Source organism: Trachypithecus francoisi, unplaced genomic scaffold (genome assembly GCF_009764315.1).
Source record: "Trachypithecus francoisi isolate TF-2019V2 unplaced genomic scaffold, Tfra_2.0 Lachesis_group11, whole genome shotgun sequence".
NCBI lineage: Eukaryota > Metazoa > Chordata > Mammalia > Primates > Cercopithecidae > Trachypithecus > Trachypithecus francoisi.
The window spans coordinates 97,619,940-97,642,062 of NW_022681456.1; positions in this window are offsets into that span (position 1 = coordinate 97,619,940).

A 22,123-nucleotide genomic window follows, 5' to 3' on the forward strand; every position below is an offset into this window, starting at 1 on the left:
CCTAATATAGACGATGGGTTGATGGGTGCAGCAAACCACTGTGGCGCGTGTATACTTATGTAACAAACCCACACGTTCTGCACATGTATCCCAGAACTTAAAAGTATAATTTTAAAAAAGAATAAAATTATGAAGAGATTATGGAATCTATAGTATGAGTAATGTACTAATTTTGAATCTTCAGAGGATACTGTGCTGTACCATTTGATTACACAACCTTGTATGGCAGTATTTTCACTGTGATAAAATATCAAACAAAAGGCAAGAATGTTATAAAATATTTACTAGATTAATGATTTTCTGAGAACTGCAATGACAAAACAACAAACCTAAATACCTTATCTAAGAGAATAGGCAATTTTCTCCCATTAATAAGTTATACTAGAACTCTGAAGAATTTTAATAATTTATATGAATCACATATTTTTCATACTTAGGTGTTTCAATTGATTATTGAAATTCATTAGGTTAAATATTGGGATCTGCCAGAGCTCCTGCATCGTTTTAAAACCACTGAGGCTTTGGTCTATTCTTTTACCCTCAGCGTAGATGGTACTTGAGATTCTGCTGGAGCAGAAAAATTATTCTAATAGTTCATCTAACTGATTTCTGAAATGGCCACAAAATTAGGAATATCTAAGTATTTTTAAAATATTGACTCAGAAAGGAAAGTAAAAGCTATTTGAGTTGAAAAAGGCCATTGAATATCTTTCAGTTTTATTGACTTTTTTAGATTTTGCTTTTACTTTAAATTAATTTCACCATTTCCCAAAGAATTCAAAATGCTTACTGAAGTCTAACTCTAAGTATTCCACTCCTTACAATATTTTCATATATTTTATTCTTATGCATGTTACATAAACCCTACATGTTATTGTTTTAAATAAGTATTATTTTATATTTATCTTTTTTGTGCTTTCATTTCTTTCTGCAGTTTTTTGTTTCTGAGATTACTTTGCTTTGGCCTGAAGAGACTTAGTGTTTCTTTTAGTGCTGATTGCTTATATTGAATTAAATCAGAATCAGAAGGTTGTTTTGCACAGCGTGTTTTGTTTTTGGTGTAAAGAGATTGTTTTCTTATCTTCGTATTTGAAAATACTTTCACTGGATGTGGACTTCTTGGATGGCAGGTGGGCAGGTTTTCTTTTAGCAGTTACAAAACGCTATTCTGTTGTTTTCTGCCTATCATCATTGTCATTTAATAGTTTGCTGTAGGCCTGTTGACATTTCATACAAAGGTATGAATTACCTCGATTGTTTTGAAGCTTGATTTTTGTGGTGGGCATATTTTATTTTATCTTTCTGTGGTCTCAACTAAAACCCTAGAATATTTCCCAAGATATAACCACTCAAACTGAATTTTTACTCTGATATTTTCATAGCATTGTGCAGAATCTGACATCTCACTTCAGCTTTCCAACATCATCTAGGCTGCCTGGAGTCTTGACCTATGCACCTACAGAACAAAAGGCATCCAAAAACATTTGTTACTATCTCAGAACTCTAATTTCTGTTGACTACATTCAGCAAGATCTTTGTTTTCTATTTGGACTTTATTCTAATATGCTACAATTTGGAAAATATCCTCAGAAAGAAAACCAGAATGAACATAGAGCTCATCTTTTTGCAGATTGTTTTTCATAAATTATAACCCTGAATTGGTTTCTGTCTAATGACAGGAAACAAATGTTTTATAAATTTCGTTAGTTCAATGACAGTCCTTCACTCATGATTTGAATGGGAAGTCCTACTGCAAAACTCATTTTCATTATATAGACCAGTATCAGTGGTTTGATCACTCAATAAACCTTATTTTTCTGTCTAAATCATCAAAGTCTCCAGAAGCAGAAGATACATGTTCCTACTTCATACCCTTATTACAAGATAAAGTCTTTTCTCCTATTCCCATGTAAGGAATATATTCACATTTCAATAACGTGCAAAACAAATACTTTTATGTGCACACACATATACAAATATATATTCATAATACACTTTTACTTGAATATTTTACATGCAACAAATTAATTTCATCCTATATTTTTCACCACTATTGTAAGATAAAGTCCTTTCTTTCATTCCTATGTAAGGAATATGTTTGCATTTCAATAACAGGAAGAACAAATTCTTTTATGTACACACCCATATATACAAATATATATTCATATATACCTTTACATATTTTACATACAGGTATTTAATTTTATCCTGTATTTTTTCAAAGAAACTAATTGGTATGAAAAAATAATCGGTATCCATTTAAAAGCATTTTTATGAAATTGCTACTAAAAAATCTGAACAGATGTTTAATTTTCATTTTTAAAGGAGGATGGTGGCAGATATAGATGTAATTGTCCTTTGAATTCAAATTAGGATTTCGACCAACCTCCTTTCATGTGCATGAATAGCACATGTACTCAGAGATAACAGATTATTTTTCCACCTAAAATTGTGACTGCATATCTTTGCTTTGGTTCTGGGAATCTGTCAATTAGAACAACATCTCACACAATAATCAACAAAATATTATGTGCCAAATGTTGGGATCTGAAATTATGCTTTCCATTCCCACTCATTAATGTAACTAAAATCAAATTGTTTCCACGGTGGCGATTAGAACAACATTGCCACCTATCTCTGAGCTGATTTTGTTTGTGTTATCGAATAGTGACCAAAACACTAAACAATATTTACAGTCAGACTCACTGTCATGACTTTTTATTACTTTATTATTATTTAACAGTAGTTTTAAACAATACTTTTTTTTTTATTGGTTTACCTTATCCATAGTCTCAAGTTGACTAAAAATCATTAAAGTAGTTTGAAAACTATTATTTTGTTCATTACATAATTTAAATTGAAAAAATGTTATAATGATGAATTTCAGTATCTTTTGAGTAGAAATGAAAAAGGTTCACACTTAAAATATTAAATTTTGAAAGAAGAGCTGATAAACCATATTTCTTGAGAAGGTACTGGTTTAATATCAGAAAGTAGCACAGCTAAAATAGTAGTTCAAAAACAAAAGAAAAGTAGCTTTCATTGGCTATTTGGTATGTGCTACAATGACACAAATGGCATCATTTTATCTTGGTAACAATCCTACAGTAAACATTTTCGGAATTATTTTGTAGATGAGGAAATAAGTTCAGAGAAGCTCCTTAACATGCCTAAGATCATATAGTTTTTGAGTGGCAGAGTTGGAATACAAATAAAAGTCAGTCAGACTTCAAAATGTGTGTCTTTTGCAAACCAGTAAGACAATGTGAACATTTACTCTGGAGCAGAAGGCAGAGCAATCATTTCTTGCTTATAGACGATGGCTTACATTGTTCTTGCATCTCCTGATTGAAAGCCAAAGTAAACAATGTGGTTTACCTTTGCCAGCATTTTGTTCTCCACTCAATACTCGTTCAGGCTACACAAACTCCTGATTGGCTTCTCTGCTTCCAGTTTTTTCCCTCTGGCTACTATGCATCAGCTTAAATTTTCATCTTTATAATGTCAGATGTACCAGGTTAAGTGTGCCCTTTATAATTCTGACTCCTTAGCTAAAGATGTGCCAGTAACCCAATATGAAACAAGTAAATAATGTTTCATTTCACATTTACTATGTGTATAATCAGTTTTATAATTAGAAAATGAGTATACTTGATTCCTTTTTAGAAGTGGTTCACATCTTAAAATACTCATTTTTTAACAGTTTGATTCACTATCCTTACCTTGAATAACTATTAAAACATACAATAAGCCGGGCACAGTGGCTCACGCCTGTAACTCCAGCGCTTTGGGAGGCCGAGGTGGGCAGATCATGAGGTCAGGAGATCAAGACCATCCTGGCTAACACGGTGAAACCCCATCTCTACTAAAAATACAAAAAAATTAGCCGGGCGTGGTAGCAGTCGCCTGTAGTCTCAGCTACTCCGGAGGCTGAGGCAGGAGAATGGTGTGAACCTGGGAGACAGAGCTTGTAGTGAGCTGAGATCGCGCCATTGCACTCCAGCCTGGGGGGCAGAGCCAGACTCCGTCTCAAAAAAAAAAAAAAAAAAGTATATATATATATGTATACATATATATATGCACACATACATATATATACACACACACACACACAATAGCCAGAAGTATCTATTTTCAGAAGAATTTTCCCCACCTTCCATTGTATATTAAGTATGCTTTTGTTATCATAGTCTCAATGAACTTCATTTTTAACGGTTTGAAATTCCACTGAGTCAGTGTACCATAGCTTACACAGCATTTCCCTATTACTAGCTATTAGGTTTTGCAAAAGTATTCCATATCAAAATCCAAGATAATATGAATTAATTGTTATAAAGCTTTTCTATATTTATAATAATGTTGATAGGCTAAAATAATAGATAAATTCCTGGTCAAATACACTTATATTTTTTAAAGTATCTAATAAATATTAACTGCCCTTTGGAAATCCTTCTGAAAATCATTACCTGTATTTTTCTTAAAATTTTTGGCCGGGTGCGGTGGCTCATGCCTGTAATCCCAGCACTTTGGGAGGCTGAGGCAGGCAGATCACGAGGTCAGGAGATGGAGACCATCCTGGCTAACACAGTGAAACCCTGTCTCTACTAAAAATACAAAAAATTATCCAGGTGTGGTGGCGGGCGCCTGTAGCCCCAGCTCCTCGGGAGGCTGAGGCAGGAGAATGGCATAACTCGGGAGGCAGAGCTTGCAGTGAGCCGAGATCACGCCACTGCACCGCAGCCTGGGTGACAGAGGAAGACTCTGTCTCAAAAAAAAAAAAGAAAAGAAAAGAAAAATGTCGTCTCCTAAAGTTGTCAGATATTAAGTCTCCAGTGATTACACATATTGATAACACTTACTCTGCACCTTTTCCCATTGCGATACAATTTTCCACCACTCCTCTAATTTATGGAAGTAAGAGGAAAGTTACTCATTCTCTTGCTCTTAGACCATTTTCTTGCCATTGACATTCAGTGATCTTTATACTTACTACTCTTCTGGAAGTTCCAATCTTTGCTTATTTGTCTATTCTCCTCTTAATATCTCTGTCTTACTACTGACCCTTTCTTTTATATCAATTTCTAGGCACTCTGGTTCTCTACACCCTGATTTTAGCATCTTTTTACTTTATCCTTTGATATCACATTGGGTAACTTCTTTGTCTAAATGAAGAAATAGACAAACTCACAGTCACAATTCAAGATTTCATAATTCCTCTCTCAGTAATTGATAGGACAAAGAAGGATAAAGAAGACTTGAACCACATTATTAACCAACTTAACATAATACAGAAAACGCTAGGTCCAACCCCAGCAAAATACATATTCTTTTCAGTGCACATTGAAAAATCACCAAGATACACCATATTCTGGACCGCAAAACAAGACTCAATAAATTTAAGAGAATTGAACTCATACAAAATATTTTTTCTGACTACAATTATATTAAACTATAAATCAGTATCAGAAAGATATCTAGAAAATATGAAAAATATTTGAAAATAAGCAGCATCTTCTAAATAACTCATACATTAAAACACAAATTACAAGTGAAATATTTTAAACTGAATGAAAATGGAAACATGAGGTATCAAACTTTGTAGGAAGTTGCCAAAACAGTGCTTAGAAGGAAATTTATAGCATTCAAAGCTTATATTAAGAGAAAAGAGCTCTCAAATTAGTAATCAAGTTTCCACATTTTGATACTAAAAAAGTGTGAATTAAACCCAGTGTAAAAAATAGAAACAAAAGAATCAAGCTAAATGTAGAAACTAATGAAATAGAAAATGAACAGAAAATAAAAGTCAGTAAAGCAAAACTAGTATTGTTGAGAAATAAAATTAATAAATTCCTAGACATCCTGATAAAGTAAAACAAACCAAAAAATGGGGTAGGGAGAGAAGTCACATATGTATTAAAAAACATATCCACAACTTAGTAGGCTATGAAACATGCTAATTTATGAATGCTGTAAGCAACCATCCAAGGACATAAAATGCCAGAAAAAACACATATGAAAAACAAACATTAATTTGCTTCATATTTAACTACCTTTTTGGTACCATCTTCACTCAGCTTATCCAAGTGAAATTTCACATGACATACCAATTATTACCCAGTTTGAACAGACTGAATTCTGTTAGACACTTGCAAATGGCCTATGGCATTTCTATACCTTTGCTAACCTCCTTCAAAAAAATAGTATTAAATATGTGTCAATGCTCAAGTCCAGAAAGTTCTGGTAACAATTTGATTAAATACTTTTTTCAAGAATATTGAGGAACTTTTCATGCTGAGAAGTTAACTTTACTTTTGAAAGAGGATGCTTGAATGAAGGTAAATACCAGATACCACTTCCTTTATTTTTTTTTTTAATAAGAAGTAAACTAAAGCAACTAAGAATCTTTTCAAAATCAAGGTCTACCTGGATTTACAAGAAAAGGGACAGATTATCTATCTAAAACAATGGAAAAAAAGAACTAGGAAAACCTTTGTACCCAGGGGCAAAAATCTAAGTAAATTACATCTATATCTATTCTTTGTTACCATGAAGAATTTCCCTTATTACTTCCTCCCAGGGCTGGCCCATGTTATTAAGGGAGCAGTGATAGTTCAAATTCTCAACAGAACAACTGATATAAAGATTACAATGAAATATGGAGAAAAAGCATAGTACTAGGTTTAAGTAAAAGATCTCTATTTATTATTACAATTATCACATTAATTTTAGCACATGTATGTTAAATTAGAGAAAAAAATGTCCAAGCACATTTATTTCTATGTTTATTAGTGTCTTGCTCACAACTGATCTTCAATTAATAAAAGTCAAATGACTGGTATACAGAAAGATGTTGATCTTTTCTTCCATTTTATATTCCTGTATATTTCTATAATATCTGGTATTAATTTTTAATATCAGTTATTAGAAAAATTACACCATAAGCTTTGAGAGAGAGTTAAATAAGGTAAGACCTTTACAAATATTTATTAATATGAATATTTAAATTGTGACATTTAAAAAATATTCAACCAGTAAAAATTTTTTTTAAAAAGTATAATTAGTAGGGCCAGGCACGGTGGCTCAAGCTTGTAATCCCAGCACTTTGGGAGGCCGAGACGGGCGGATCACGAGGTCAGGAGATCGAGACCATCCTGGCTAGCACGGTGAAACCCCATCTCTACTAAAAAATACAGAAAACTAGCCGGGCGAGGTGGCGGGCGCCTGTAGTCCCAGCTACTCGGGAGGCTGAGGCAGGAGAATGGCGTAAACCCGGGAGGCGGAGCTTGCAGTGAGCTGAGATCCGGCCACTGCACTCCAGTCTGGGCGACAGAGCGAGACTCCGTCTCAAAAAAAAAAAAAAAAAAGTATAATTAGTAGAATCCAGATTATTTGAATTTGGAAAATGAAATTTTAAATGGAAAATATTTCAATATATATGTAAATCACTACTAAAAAAAGACTAAATACAACTCATAAGGTACACACATAAGATGAACTGGATCAAATGATTATTAAATTGCATACCATCATGTTTTGATTTGATACACAGTGGCACTGTTCACTTTAAGCATGAAGTCTCAACAAATCAGGTATGTTGAATACACCTATCTGATGGAAGACACAAGAAAAAAGTCCTCCTTTGCCTAGAAGCAGATAAGTGAATGCGGAAAAGACAGAATAATTTTCTAACTACATATTGTGGAGTCATAAAGGCTACAAGAGAAGGCCTAAAATGGTATGACCTTCACTGAGCCAAATTAAGCTCCTGGGAGATTTGCTCTGAGGGCAGATAGAAGACTTTTGGTTTACTCCAGTCCATTAGGACTGCAGGCTTTCAAAATTGCTACTCTGACCTGGGTCAATCCTCTCATCAAAATTTCTGGGAGCTTCTGAATTAACAAATCATTTTGAAGTAGAGGAGAAAAATAATAAAGGAAAAATAAGGCCATTAAGTTATGTTCTCTGAACAATGGTTTTTAAAAACCTGGATAGTCACAAAATGAAAAATGTTTTAATAAATGAATTACAGTGACCCAGCTCTTAAAGCCTGATATTCAACCTCTACAACTGCCATTAACCCAAAGAAGAAGAGAGTATAATAGCATAACTTCATTGCAATTCAATGGATTTGAGCAAGTTATTTCCTCAAATGATAGCTCCTTCATGATGTTTATTCTTTTTTCTTTCTTATGTTCACTTAGTTTCTGAATGGGAAAAACCACACAGCTTCCTTTTGAAGACATCCTTGAAAGGAAGAGATCTACATTTCTGAAAAGAATCAATTTAAAAAATTAACATTGCATTTTTTCTTGATATAAAGAAATAAATCTTTTTTAATTTTATGTTTATTTATAAAAAATGAAGATAAATTTATAACCTATTCATTCTTGGATATTCTGACTTTCAGAAGTATAATTACTTGAAAATCCTACTCCTTAAATGTTCACTTAAAAAGATACAACACATTTATTGAAACTTTGTGCCGGACCCTGTGGAGAACAGATAAACGTAGCTGTTAATAGTAAGAAATAGAGTCATGTAAAATATTTACTCAAAAGACATTCATTCAAAATCAGAAAAGCTTTACAAAACTTTCCATGATTATTAACTAATGCAAACATCTAAGAGTCATTGCATATAATAGGCACTCTAAATCCCTGTTGCATAAAATCTAGGAAAGTTTTGGTAAGCAAGATCACTCTTTTTGTCTTACCTTTCAAAAGGTTGATTTTTTTCTTACCTTTCAAAGGCTGATTTACACTTGTAATTTACCATTTCTCCTAAGTAGATTTGGGCTTTCTATATGACTGCCATTTCGTTTTTAAAATTCTGTATATTTGTATAAACGTATATGGACTATGTTTCTATAAAATTTGGCACAACAGATTTCAATGCTTACTCACCAATTGACGTCTAGAGTAATTACTAACCACTAACCTCCCTAAGTCTTCATGGAGTTTAGCCTTATTTACTCCCAAGGAACTGAGAATTAAATAATACAATATTAGTGAGGATGTTCTGTGCACAAGACAGTGATACATATCTTAGCTAAAATCAATACATTTCAATAACATGTTTTATACTTTGTGCAAGTATTTTTAATGCATTCATTGTGCCTTATCCTACAGAGGTTACATATCTTTCAAATTAACAAAATCCCCAGGAAATTAACTTAGCAAATAATGATATATGTGAGTTATTTCACTGCTCATTACTTCATTATTTAATAAAGCAGAAGTTTTGCCAAATGATTTAAATTGCATGGGCTGTATTTCAATGAATACTTTCTTCCAAGGATTTATGTCATTTAGTTCATCTACTTTCAGAGCAAAGTGAAAGGACCATGACTACGATTTCATGTACAAAGTTTGAAGTCCATATATGGAGGAAAAACAAAAGTAACACTTATTTAGCATTTGCTGTGTCAGGTACTATTCCAAACATCTCACAAGTATTATTTTATTGACTCTGGTCAATTTCCTGAAGAAGGTATGGGGTGGAAATGTGTGATACCTTTCCTCACCCATCACGGCTGACACTCCTCTAGGAAAAGACAGGTGAACCAAAGAAAAGCATAACAAATTTACTTAACCAAAATTTTGCATGACACAGGAAACTTCAGCAATGAAAATCTAAAGACCCAGGTAAAGCCATCTATTTTCATGCTGAGCTTTGATGAAGAATGGACAGGCATGTAGAAATGGATTGGACCAAAGAGTCTGAACCAATGATAATAAACAAGGGGGTACCCAGCAAGGCCTCTCTGTTTGAATTCTTCTTGACCTCTAGGTATAGCATTCCTTCTTCCCAGATATGGAGCAGGATTCCTTTAGAATTAGGGTCTTCATGGCAAAAGAGAGAGAGAGACCTTTCTAGGTTTTATAACTTGCTTTGGGGGAGAGGGGTTCTAGTTTCTATGGTGTGGGGGAAGGGGAATTCTGGTTTCTATGATTCACTTCAGGGGAGAAAGAGGGGCAAGAGACAAGAGGATGAGAGAAGGTCAGAACGACCTTGTTTCTGAGGCTTTTTCCATTTTGTTTAGATCAAAGTACTCAGCATGCCAAGGTGCCGTTCTTTGGGGTATCACATTTGAGCCCTAGCAAAGGTATTATTATCACCATGTTGAAGATGAGGAAATTAAGGCTTCGAGAGGTTAAATAATGTGGCTAAGGGCCATATTTAGTAAGTAGGAATAGGAACAGGAATAAGAAGAGGAATCTGTTTCTACTTTATCATTTAATATTTTAGAGTTTCTCAAATATCATTTCCCATCACTTTCTTGAAAAAAATTCCATTTTGAACAAGGCAATTGTACATTTAAGACAGATCTAATTTTAATAACTTTTGTTTGTCTTCAGATAACCAAAACTAACTGAATTTTAATGACTCTTTTTATTTCTGCAATCCAAATCATTCTTAGGACATGGATATATGCAACATCTATTAAAATAAGGGCTTATTTAAATAAGATAATAAAGATATCATTATTAAGATTAATTCAGTAATACATTGTAGATGGTAGCCACCATCACACTACCCCACTTTAGAAAAGCACACATTTGACTCTTAATTTTTTAATAGCATTTTATTTTTCCAGGCTTAATTGCATTCTTAGATTAATTGCATCTAAATGTCTTACCCTGACATATAAGGTCCTACTTGATACATCCCCTTGCAACCTCTCTGACTCCATTTCCTCCCTCTCTTCCCCTACACACTGGGCTCAGCTTACTTTCCTCAAATACACCCAGCAACCTTCCTCACAGACTGTCCTACGGCTCTTACCTCTGCCTGGGGCATGGTTCCTCTTGATAGTCACAAGCTCCCTCCCTCACTTCACTGGGGGCTTGCTCAAGTGGTACCTTCTCCAAGAGGTCTTCTTTGACTACCATGTCTGTAATAACACCTCCATCTCCCTCTGTCCCTTTACCCTGTTTTGTGTATTTATTTATTTAGCACTTAATACTGTTGGACACATTCATTTATCCTTCCTCCCCTTCATACTATTGGACACATTCCTTTTGCCATCATCCCCATAGATTGTGGTGTTTACAAGAGCAAGGACTTTATCCTTTCTTATCCACTGGTGCTTTCCTAGTACCTAGAACAGATACCTCTCAATAAATTTTGTTAAAGAAGTGAAAAATATGTGTTAGCCTCTGACAAAGGCAGTAGCCTTCAGATTATTTAGATTATAACGTGTAATATATAAAGGCATTTATATGTAAATAATTATTTATTTAACTGTCTATCTTTGGATCATTGGCAGACTGGATACCAGGTGTAGGAGACCACGATGCAGGGAAGTAAAGAGCAGGAATTAAGAAACTGAATTATCATATTATGGATTTAAATAAGTCATCTTTCTTTCTGGATACAAGTTTCATTGGCATCAAAATTCCATCTCAAACAATTAAAAATCATGTCCAAGATCACAAATAGATCATGGAGGAGTTTGGTTTGTAACACAAGTTTGTTCATCTCTAAAGAGACTAACCTCAATAGCCTTTCTCCCATATTAAAACTGAATAGGAAGGGTTCTGTCTCTCAGCTTTGGAGCCTCCCTCCCTCTGTCTTTGTACAGGGGAGCTTCTTCTTTCTTTCTTCCCCTTTCTTTCTTGCCTATTAAACTCCCTGCTCCTTAACACTGGAAAAAAAAAAAAAGGCTGAATAGGAGAGTTGACATTTCTTCAATGATTTTAATCCATGAAAATAAATCAAATAATTTTTTTAAAAGTCAATCACTCAGATAGTTATTTCTTAGGCTAAATTTTTGGTAATTTCCAATATTTCTTTTCATTTGTTTTGAATATCTTAGCAACAAATACTATTACAGAAAAAATGCAAAGATAAAATGTTCAATGAGAAAAAAACTTTAAAAATTTCCAACTTGAAATAACCAGTTTTATTCACACTATGGGAAAAAAAATAACCAGAAGACAGTTAAACATAAGCTTTTCTTTAGAATTCTGAGACACAAGAATGCCCCAAAAGAGTGTGGTGCCTTAAGGAAAAAGGGATGCTTTTATACAGAGCTTCAGTAATAAGGGTTAGTTGTTCATCTGTTTCTGCAATAGCAGTCAAAAACGTCATTGGAAAATAGAGAAATAGTTTTAGTAGTTTAATAAAGAGATGGCTGGGCAATTTCTTTATCAAGTGGTATAGGAGAGAAATAGATGCATGATCCAATGGCATGTGGGAGTCACCACAAAACTTTCATTCCTCCAACGTCTCCCATAATCTTTTGGTCACAGAGGAGACCAAATTTCATTGCTTAACTATAACTTCATACAGTCGGTCAGACCTATAACAATCTGTCAGTTATAATCCCAGCCCCCTTGGTAACTTCCCTAAGTATTTCTTACAACTTTTGTCTTTGCCTGTTTTTTTGTTGTTGTTGTTTTGTTTTTTGTTTTTTTTTTTTTTTGAGACAGGGTTTTGTGGCTAGAATTCAGTGGTGTGATTCTAGCTCATTGCTGCAGCCTCAACCTCCAACACTCAAGTGATCCTCCTATCTCAGCCTCCCAAGTAGTGAGGACCCCAGGTGCATGCCACCACACCTGGCTATTTCTTTTAATTATTATTTTTTTGTAGAGACAGGGCTTCACCAAGTTGCCTAGCCTGGTCTTGAACTCTTGGGCTCACATGATCCTCCCACCTCAGCCTCCCAAAGTACTGGGATTACAGGCATGAGCCACGACCCCCAATCTGTAGTTGAATTTCAGTCTTTTGTCAAATGAGTACTTACATGGAATATTTAAAACTCTGGATATAATACAGTAAACAAATGTTGAAACAAAAGTGATCAAAGGAAGCCTTGGATGGTATCTCAGCCAAGTCCTGCTTCCCGTGGTATCAGCCAGGAAAACAAATCTCATCCCACCTAGAGTTTGTGGAGAAGAGAGGTGCTTTCATATCAATAGGTTTGTATGATTTTTTTACTCCTAACTTTGACAGAATAATAAGATGTTCTGAATTTTAAGAATCTTATTTTAGTAATCAGAATGAGGGGGAAAATATTTAAGAATCTCATGGTAGTAATCAGAATAAGAGGGGGAAAATCTCCAACAAAAGAAGGTAAAAGCAGCCAAGAACGGAGTGTTGCTCAGTGGTTCCAGGCATTTGAGATTCTTGACCTGCAGGTCTTGGGTGGAATCTATACATAGTTAGTAGTCTGTTGCTTGATCCGAGGTTCTTTGGAAAGATGTCTATATTCTGATGCTGGCTGCTTTTGGACAATCCTGAGATAGTCCCAGTTTAAGATCTTCCATTATCATGGAAGTCCAGGAAGTGTTTATATAATGCCTTTTTAACAAGAAAATGTGAAGAAAAGGGTTGATTCCCTAGAGTTTTACTGCACTGTATGTGTTTAACAATGACCGATAAAGTGTCTTCTAAAGAGGTTCAAGAGCAACTTTTGATGGTGTCAGTTCCAGTAAACCAGATACCTAGCTGAAAGTTATGCAGTCATTCCTGCAGTTTGTCCCAGGGAAAAGATAGTAGACTAAGCATCTTAAATGAAGCCTATATACTATTTGACCATGTATACCTACAAAAGTGGCAGAGTGAGGGATTAGAGGTGAAATCGCCAGATAGCTGTACATTTCTGTCAGCACTGACCTATAGCTAAGGGAAAATGCTTTAGTCATCATGACTAAAGTGGCAGGGGCAGTGAAGTTTCTTGGTGACTTGCAGAGCTTCACATAGTTCCTAAATTACTACCGTAGCAAAATGTATACCTGTTTCAGTAGGCAAAGAGTTTGGGGTTCCTCAACTGAGAAGTACAAAGTCTAAAAGCTTTCTTTGCTGCTTTACATCAAGAAAAGGCTTGTAGCCAACCAAAACCGGACAGACAATATTAATAATATATTCAAACTACACAAGGGGTAAATAAAGAAAATCAATTTGTTGTTCTTCAAAAGAATTTAAAAGTTTGACGCATGTACACATTTCACCTTTGCAGTTTTGCCAGGATGGTGCATTTGACAGATGAGGCATCACAGGAGTCGTCCATTAAGATGTTTCTGAAGTTTTCCTATTTCAGCATCTCGGGGTGGGCTAAACAGCATCTTGGCACCTTTAGAGACTGAGTGAAGCAAATCCTATATTTCCTAACTTGTTTCTTTAGAATCAGGTGCTTGAGGTTAGAGATGACTAAAAGACCTGATGCCAATAGTCAGAAATTAGTTATGGCTTTGATTTTAGACTTGTTAGCCTGGGAGAGTGTTACAAACAGCCTGGGTAATATTATTATCTGATCAAGCATTACACTTTGCTTCCAGAGTCTATTTTTTTAGTGTTTCTCCACTCTACTGAGAGTTAATTCCTTTGGAAAAGGCAAGGCATTTAATAGGGCTTTGAGGTGATTGCCATGTTTAATTGGAGAATAAGCAGCAGCAATAAAGCCACACAAAGACCAAAACATAGCAGAACCATGAGCCTTGCAAAAACTGTAGCAATAGCTGCTATCTGTAAGGACATTTGTTCTACTATCTCTAGCTAACTGGTAATCATAGAATTTCAGGAGTGTGAGAAATTATAAATGCTATCTACACCATTTCTAAATGTATTGAGAGATTGTAAAACTAAAGCAAGCAATGTAGAAAATAATTATAGCTATAAATAGAAAATTGATCATAGTTCTCAGAGCCACTATTCAGAAATTATCAATTCTCACATTTTGATGTATTTTTCATCCTTAATTCTATAAATATTTCTGTGTAGTCACAATAACTCTGTGTATAAAAGCGAGTTATCTGTCTTATATACTGCACATTTTAAATAATTTCTATGTCATTATACTTTTTTTTTTTTGAGACGGAGTCTCGCTCTGTTGCATAGGCTGCAGTGCAATGGCGCATCTCGGTTCACTGCCACCTCAGCCTCCCAAGTTCAAGCGATTCCTCTGCCTCAGCCTCCTGAAGTAGCTGGGATTACAGGTGACCACCACCACGCCTGGTAATTTTTGTATTTTTAGTAGAGATGGGGTTTCATCATATTGGTCAGGCTGGTCTTGGTCTCCTGCCCTCATGATCTGCCCCCCTTGGCTTCCCAAAGTTCTGGGATTACAGGCATGAGCCACTGTGCCCAGCCTACACTTTCATAAATATTACTTTTAATGAAATAATATTATATCAAATACAGATTCTACAAATTTCAAAATGATTGCTCTTTTTAGGCACTTGAGTTATTTCAATTTTTTCAAAGTCATAAATAACATAAAAGATTACTTTATAGGTATAATTATTTCATTAAAGTATGCTTCCAGTAATAAAATTACTAACTGAAGGCAATGGTTATCCTGTAGTCTTCCGATTCAGTTGCCAAGTTGTCTGCAGCATTACTTTTCTTCTTAGAAACATAAAACATATGAAAGTGCCCATTACATCACTTTGCATCAGAATTAAATAATTTCATTAACATCGATGTCAATTTGATGATGAATATGGGGAGGAAAACAATGACAGGGAAGTCAAAGAGAAGAAGGAATCCAAGAGAGTGCTGCGTTCTGAAAATCAAAAGAGAAGAAGGATTGAATATGTGATTCGTAGTCTTTAAGAAGCAGAGCTTCAAAGAAACAATTCCCCGCATTAGCTAAGTATCTTTGGTGAATTTAAGAGAGTAATTAAAGTGGAGTGTGAGTGCAGAATTAGATGATGAGAGGTTAAGAACGTAATCTGTGATTGGTAATTGGAGGAAATATATGTATGTAAAATATTATTTCAAGATTTGAGAGAGGATAGACAGTGAAAGCTTACGAAGATAGCAAGAGAGAATATTTTAGAGATTTTGTAGTTGAGCTTACTTTTAAGTGAAGGCACAAGGGACAGACCAGAACACCATGGGTGTGAGAAAGCAAATAACAAGAGGGTCTATGAATAGCTAAGTAGACTACAAATACAATTAAATTATTCATTTATCTTAAAAGTATTTTGGAAGTGTCTATGTATAAATAAATGTTTGGAACAAAACACTCATTGGGTTTCTTCTGTGCTTTTATTTTTCTTTGTATCTTCAGTGTTCTTGATTTAGCATGTCTGTGTTTCCACAACTAATTGCACTGTCATCCTTGAATAAATTACATTTTCAACTAAATATACTTTTGGTAAGATATTGAGCTATTCATCATGTACCAACCTTAAGAGATGGACTTTTCTAAAGCATTGTGTTTTAATGTGTTCTATTTGTGTTTAATAAATGTTAATAAATATCTTGTTGCTGACATATTAGATAGCATTATTTGATGCTGAAAAATCAAAAATCATTTCCCAATATATGTTGAAAGGAAATATGAAATGAAATTTTGAATTTTATCTAGTGATTTAAATCAATGAGGGCAGAAAATATGATCATTCTGGCCAATCTTATTTTGTCTTCAACAGCAATTTGTTTGAAGCTGCTTATGTGAACAACTATTTAAATTTATCACCTAATTCTTCTAGTGAACAACACAAACTTTGGTAATTTCTAAATTAGTGAAGAACTATATATTGAGACTGATTCTTCCCTATGTCCTAAAGCGAAAATAAACACTACTGTGTCTGAATGAAGTGTAAAACACAATTGAGCAGCCTCTACTGTGTTTTTCTACATAATATCACATATATGACTATAAAAACTATCTAGTTTGGTGATAGACCAAACTCTTTCCCAATTAATTCATTGCTTGACTTATAAGAAAAAAATGTGTACCATTATCATATATAATCATGAGACATAGCTTTACTTACCATTATTAATGAAATAAAGATGCCAAAACAGGACAGAGCCATCTATATAATTTAAGTTATATCAAATATTTTATGATAGTCAAATACCATGCATTAACATAGGTCCTATAACAAAGTCATAGCTACTGATTATAAGTTATTTTACACTGATCACTGAAAGAAAACATTAATCTAATTGATGCCTTTACTAGTATCTTTCAGAAAATTCATTTAGATCTTTGTGAAAAAAAAAAAAAAAACAGCATGCTCAGATGTTTGAAAGCAAATGAAGCACCTGGATGACTATGTCCTCTCTCCTCCAAGTCATGAAAGAGTCAAGCATGGTCCTACCGCTTTCTTACTCACTGGACAGCTACACTTTGCTTTGCGTAATAGATGTGTCCCCAGTAAGCCTTTTGCAAACTTAATTCCATTTTAAAGAAATGTGTGCAATTTGATATTTAGAAGTTGCCATTACTGAACCACTTTTCAATAAAGTAAATTCCAAAGACATTTTCTAATCTGTTCATATTGTTGAAGCAAATCTAGATTTTCACAAGCTCCTTTTAGGACAAAAACATATACACATTATTATAGCTTTCCCTACTCTTATGCACCAGTGTGAAATGTCATGCTATTTCCTGCAAACAGAAATAGCACACACATATATATATATACATATATTACTGGATTTCTTTTTATATTTATATAGGTACATATATACATTTCATATACATATATGAATTTACATAGGTAATACATACATTACTGTATTTTTTACATATAATACATGTATACTTTAAAGGTAATATCTTTCTGATAACACCCTCTGTCAAGATAGGTTCTCAAAATATACATATTGGCTGATGGATATAAGTAAATGACAGACTGACTTTCTATTCCCTTAACTCTTTGGCATAAAGTACTACAGTTCCTTCAATGCCTAAACAGAGGTAAGCTCCAAGAACAAATATGGTGCACCAAACAAACTAATATAACTTAACCATTGTTTAACAATAGTTTCACTTGCATGGGTGAATATTTTTTGGCCAAGAAAATGTTTCTACTAAATTTACAAGAAATTTTTATTTTTATTAAGTTGGCTGATTGAACAAGCTGAACTCTGCAAAATACAATCAACAAAAAACATTTTTCTATTTCCCACCTCTGCTTTCAAATATGTTTTTTGGAATCATCATTTTTTTGCTTCTAGATATCTCTTGCAGATACTTATCTTTACAATCATTTTCAGATATTAGAACCATTACATTTTCAGGTATTGGAAAGTCAAGTCCAATTTAAATCATAATTTCAATGTCTTTGCGTGCTCAAACATTTTCCACAACCCCCTTTTCCTAGTTAACTCCTGCTAACCTTCACATCTTGGCTCAATCATTGCTGAGACAGAAAGAATTTCTTGACATATCTGATAATATCACATCAAAAGAAAATTCAGAAACTAATAGGAATATTAATAAAAGTATTTTTACTTGCAGTGCTTGCAAGAGTGCAACCTTTGGAAGAACTGGACTTTTACATAAATGATATAGCAAGTATTTACAAAATAAATTTTTGTTTGTCAATTATTCTTGTCCCCCAAACAGCAGCTCTTTATATGATCACCCCATCTGCAAGGGTCAATATTTCCACAGATGTTAAAATTAAAAAAAAAAAAACAGTGATAAGGTTATTTTTATTAGAAAGTGAGCAACTTACTGGAAAGTGAGTCAAGACTTTGTTTATTTAACGGACTAGTATTAGATAGGGTGGTCTGTATGTGTGCATTGCTTTGTTTACTAAAGCAGAATTTGTAATGCTTATTCACTTGTTTAACCAGTGTTTACTGAGTGTGGAAATATTACAGTTTTCCCTTGATAACTGCATTGGTTAGCAAAATCTGCAAATACTCAAGTCCCTTATATAAAATGTTGTATTGTTACATAACCTATGCATATCCTCCTGTATACTTTCTATCATCTCCAGGCTATTATATCTAATGTAATGCAAATACCCCTCAAATATGAAGGGTTGGCTGTATACACCAAATGCTTCTTAATATGAAAAGATTCCTGTCCTCATCTTCCAAACTTTCTCCCCAACTTTATCACATACCCAAATACTACTTGATTTCTCCACTCAGGTGTCACTTAGAAACTTCAAATTAATCTGTCCAAGACTAAACCTATGAGCTTTATTCAGTCTTTTATCTTGATAATCAGCATCACCACCTGTCAAATTGTACAAGATAAAAATCTAGTTATCCCACCATACTTCTCTTTGTTCTCCCCCAACACCAAATTCAATCATTCACCAAAAGTTATCATTTCCAAATCAGTCTTTACATCTATCTGATCTGGCTATTTTACCCATCCTTGGTGTAACTACTTCGAGGTGACCATCATCTCTCTCCTAGTTCACTGCAATGGCCTCCCAACAGGGCTCCTTCACTCTAATCTGGAGTGCTCCCCAAACAAACCATTCCCAATCCTTTCCTTAGAACCATTTTTCTAAGGTGCAAATGTCATCATGCCATTCCTACACACAAATCTTCTACTTTCTTCATAGCCTCATTTATGACAACTTCCCACCTTACAGTTTATACTTCAATCATACTTACCTACTAGCACATCCACAAAACTGCATGCTTAGTCTCACTGCCCAGCCTTCAGACAAGTAACATGGCTGCCTGATATGTCCTATCACCTCATTTTTCCAGTGGCCAGTTTTCTCCCACACATTCCTCACAATTCAGTTCAGGTTAAATAGTATTTCATTGGGTATATTACACTACATTTTCTTTTACCATTCATTTGTTGATGAACATATGGTGGCTTTAGTTAATAACTGTATTGTGTTCTTGAAAATTGCTAGGAGAACAGATTTAAATATTCTCACCACAAAGATGAAAATTATGTGAGGTAATGCATGTATTAATTAGCTTGATCCAGCCATTCCACAATGTATACATACTTCAGAACAACTTCTAACACATGGTAAACATATGCAATTTTATTTGTCAATGCAATACATAAAATATTTTTTAAAACCACTCAGTTTTGGCATGACTTTTGTCAGGAAACCTTACCTGACTCTCAGCACAGTGCCTCTTCTGGGTGCCTCTACAGTCTGGATTTATATCTACCATAGCATTCCCCCTACTGCCTGTTCTTCATAGCTTCTTCCTTCACTACTTTGTGAGTTACATGAGCACACAGGTTTTGCTTTATTTTTCTCTTTATCTCCAGTGCTTGGCACAGCGGCACATTTAGTAACAACATGGATAAATAAAAGGTTCACAGTATAATTAGGGTGAAAGCTGAATTTAAAAAAAGAGTGACATATTTTACTTAAAAAGACATATAGTAGGTAACACCACATAGCGATTAAGAGCGTGGACTCTATGACCAGACTGCTCATGTCAGGAGCGCCACTAAAAATTCAAGCCAGTGACAATTTATCTGTAGCTTAGCTCCCTTGTGAAATGAGGCTAACAATACCGTCTCCCTACAGGGTTGTTAGCATTAAAAAAAGGTAAAGCATGCAAAGTTCTAAGCAATTAAAACAATTAAACAATTAAAAGTGTTCCCCCAAAAAGCATAGTTTATATGCTTAAGAGAAAAAAAACATTTGGGAACATGAGTAATAAAGGAACTAGATCAAAAAGTACTAGTAAGTAAAGATGTGGTGAATGAAGAGATTTTTGAAGAAACTATTGGGGTATTTTGAATCCGAGTAGAATCTTACCAAGTAGAGAATGTAGCAATCCCAAGCAATTGTGTCTAATTTGTAAAGTATTCCTTTGTTTTTACGAATGATTGAGTTGGTTAATGTTTTTAAGTGACGTATTTTTTCATCAGTACAAATGTATTTCTTTGTTTGAAACAAAGTTTTATAAAATTGTATTATTTTTCTTTCATTCTATTTAATTTTACAGCATGCACACCACTTCCTAAATAACACATAATGCAAGGCAATTTGCATTTTAGTTTAGAATTATATGAAGACCAAGAATAATGGTTTATGTTTTTAATTATTTTCCTCCACGAATTGCATAGAAATGAAATTAAGTGAAGATTGCAAGGAAGTTACATTAAGTGAAATTGTAGAGAGGTGACATTAAGTGATGGCTTAAGATATACCATAAAGAGCTGCCTAGAATTACACCTGATAACAATCAATCTCTCCTTTAGTTTCTCTTTCCCCATGCAAGTCATGTTAGTAAAAACCAATGTAAGCAAGCAAATTCTTACTTATCAATCCAAATTTTTATTTCTCTTCTTTTTTTAAAGACAGGGTAGGTCGGGTGCTGTGGTTCACACCTGTAATCCCAGTATTTTGGGAGGTCCAGGGGGGTGGACCACCTGAGTTCGGGAGTTCAAGACCAGCCTGACCAACATGGAGAAACCCTATCTCTACTAAAAACACAAAAAATTAGCCAGGCGTGGTGGCACATACCTGTAATCCCAGCTACTCAGGCGGCTGAGGTGGGAAAATCCCTTGAACCCAGGAGGTAGAGGTTGTGGTGAGCCGAGATCGCACCATTGTACTCCAGCCTGGGCAACAAGAGCAAAACTCCATCTCAAAACAAACAAACAACAACAACCAAAAAAACCCAGGGTCTCACTCTGTCACCCAGACTGGAGTGCAGTAGTGCAATCATGGCTCACTTCAACCTCAACCTCACAGACTCAAAAGATCCTCCCACCTCAGCCTCCCAAGTAGCTGGGACTATAGACCACCACACTTGGCTAATCTTTTGTGTTCTTCATAGAGAGAGGGCCTCACTATGGTGCCCAGGCTAGTCTCAAACTCCTGGGCTCAAGTGATTCTCCCACCTTGGCCTTCCAAAGTGCTGGGATTACAGGTATAAGCCATCACACTGGCCAATCCATTTTTTTTCCTTGACTTTTTATTTATTTAATTTTAACTTTTCATTTTAAATTCATGATGTACGTGATGGTTTGTTATATAGGTGAATTCATGTCATGGGGTTTTGTTGTACAGATTATTTCCTCACCCGAGTACTAAGCCTAGTACTCAATAGTGATTTTTTTCTATTGCAACAGAAGTTAGAAATAAAATGTAGACATGTATTTTCTTGGAATGCCTTATTAAGCTTTGCAATGCTTCAGCTGAAAGGTCTGTAAAATTGAAGTTAGTCTTAAAATGCAAAAGAGTCTTCAGAAAAAATCATTTTGATTTCTTTCTGCTCCTAAAATATTTCTTTTTGAAACTTAATTTATAAACTTGTGTTTTAAGTAGAAATATATTAAAAGGCTAAGAATTATTATATATTGGAAAATTCAAAAGCATTATTGCTTAGGGCTTTAAATTGTATCCAGTATTCATGATCTACTAATATTGCAGCCCTTTGGTTTTCATCATCAGGGAATAAATGAAAGGGAAAACTTAAG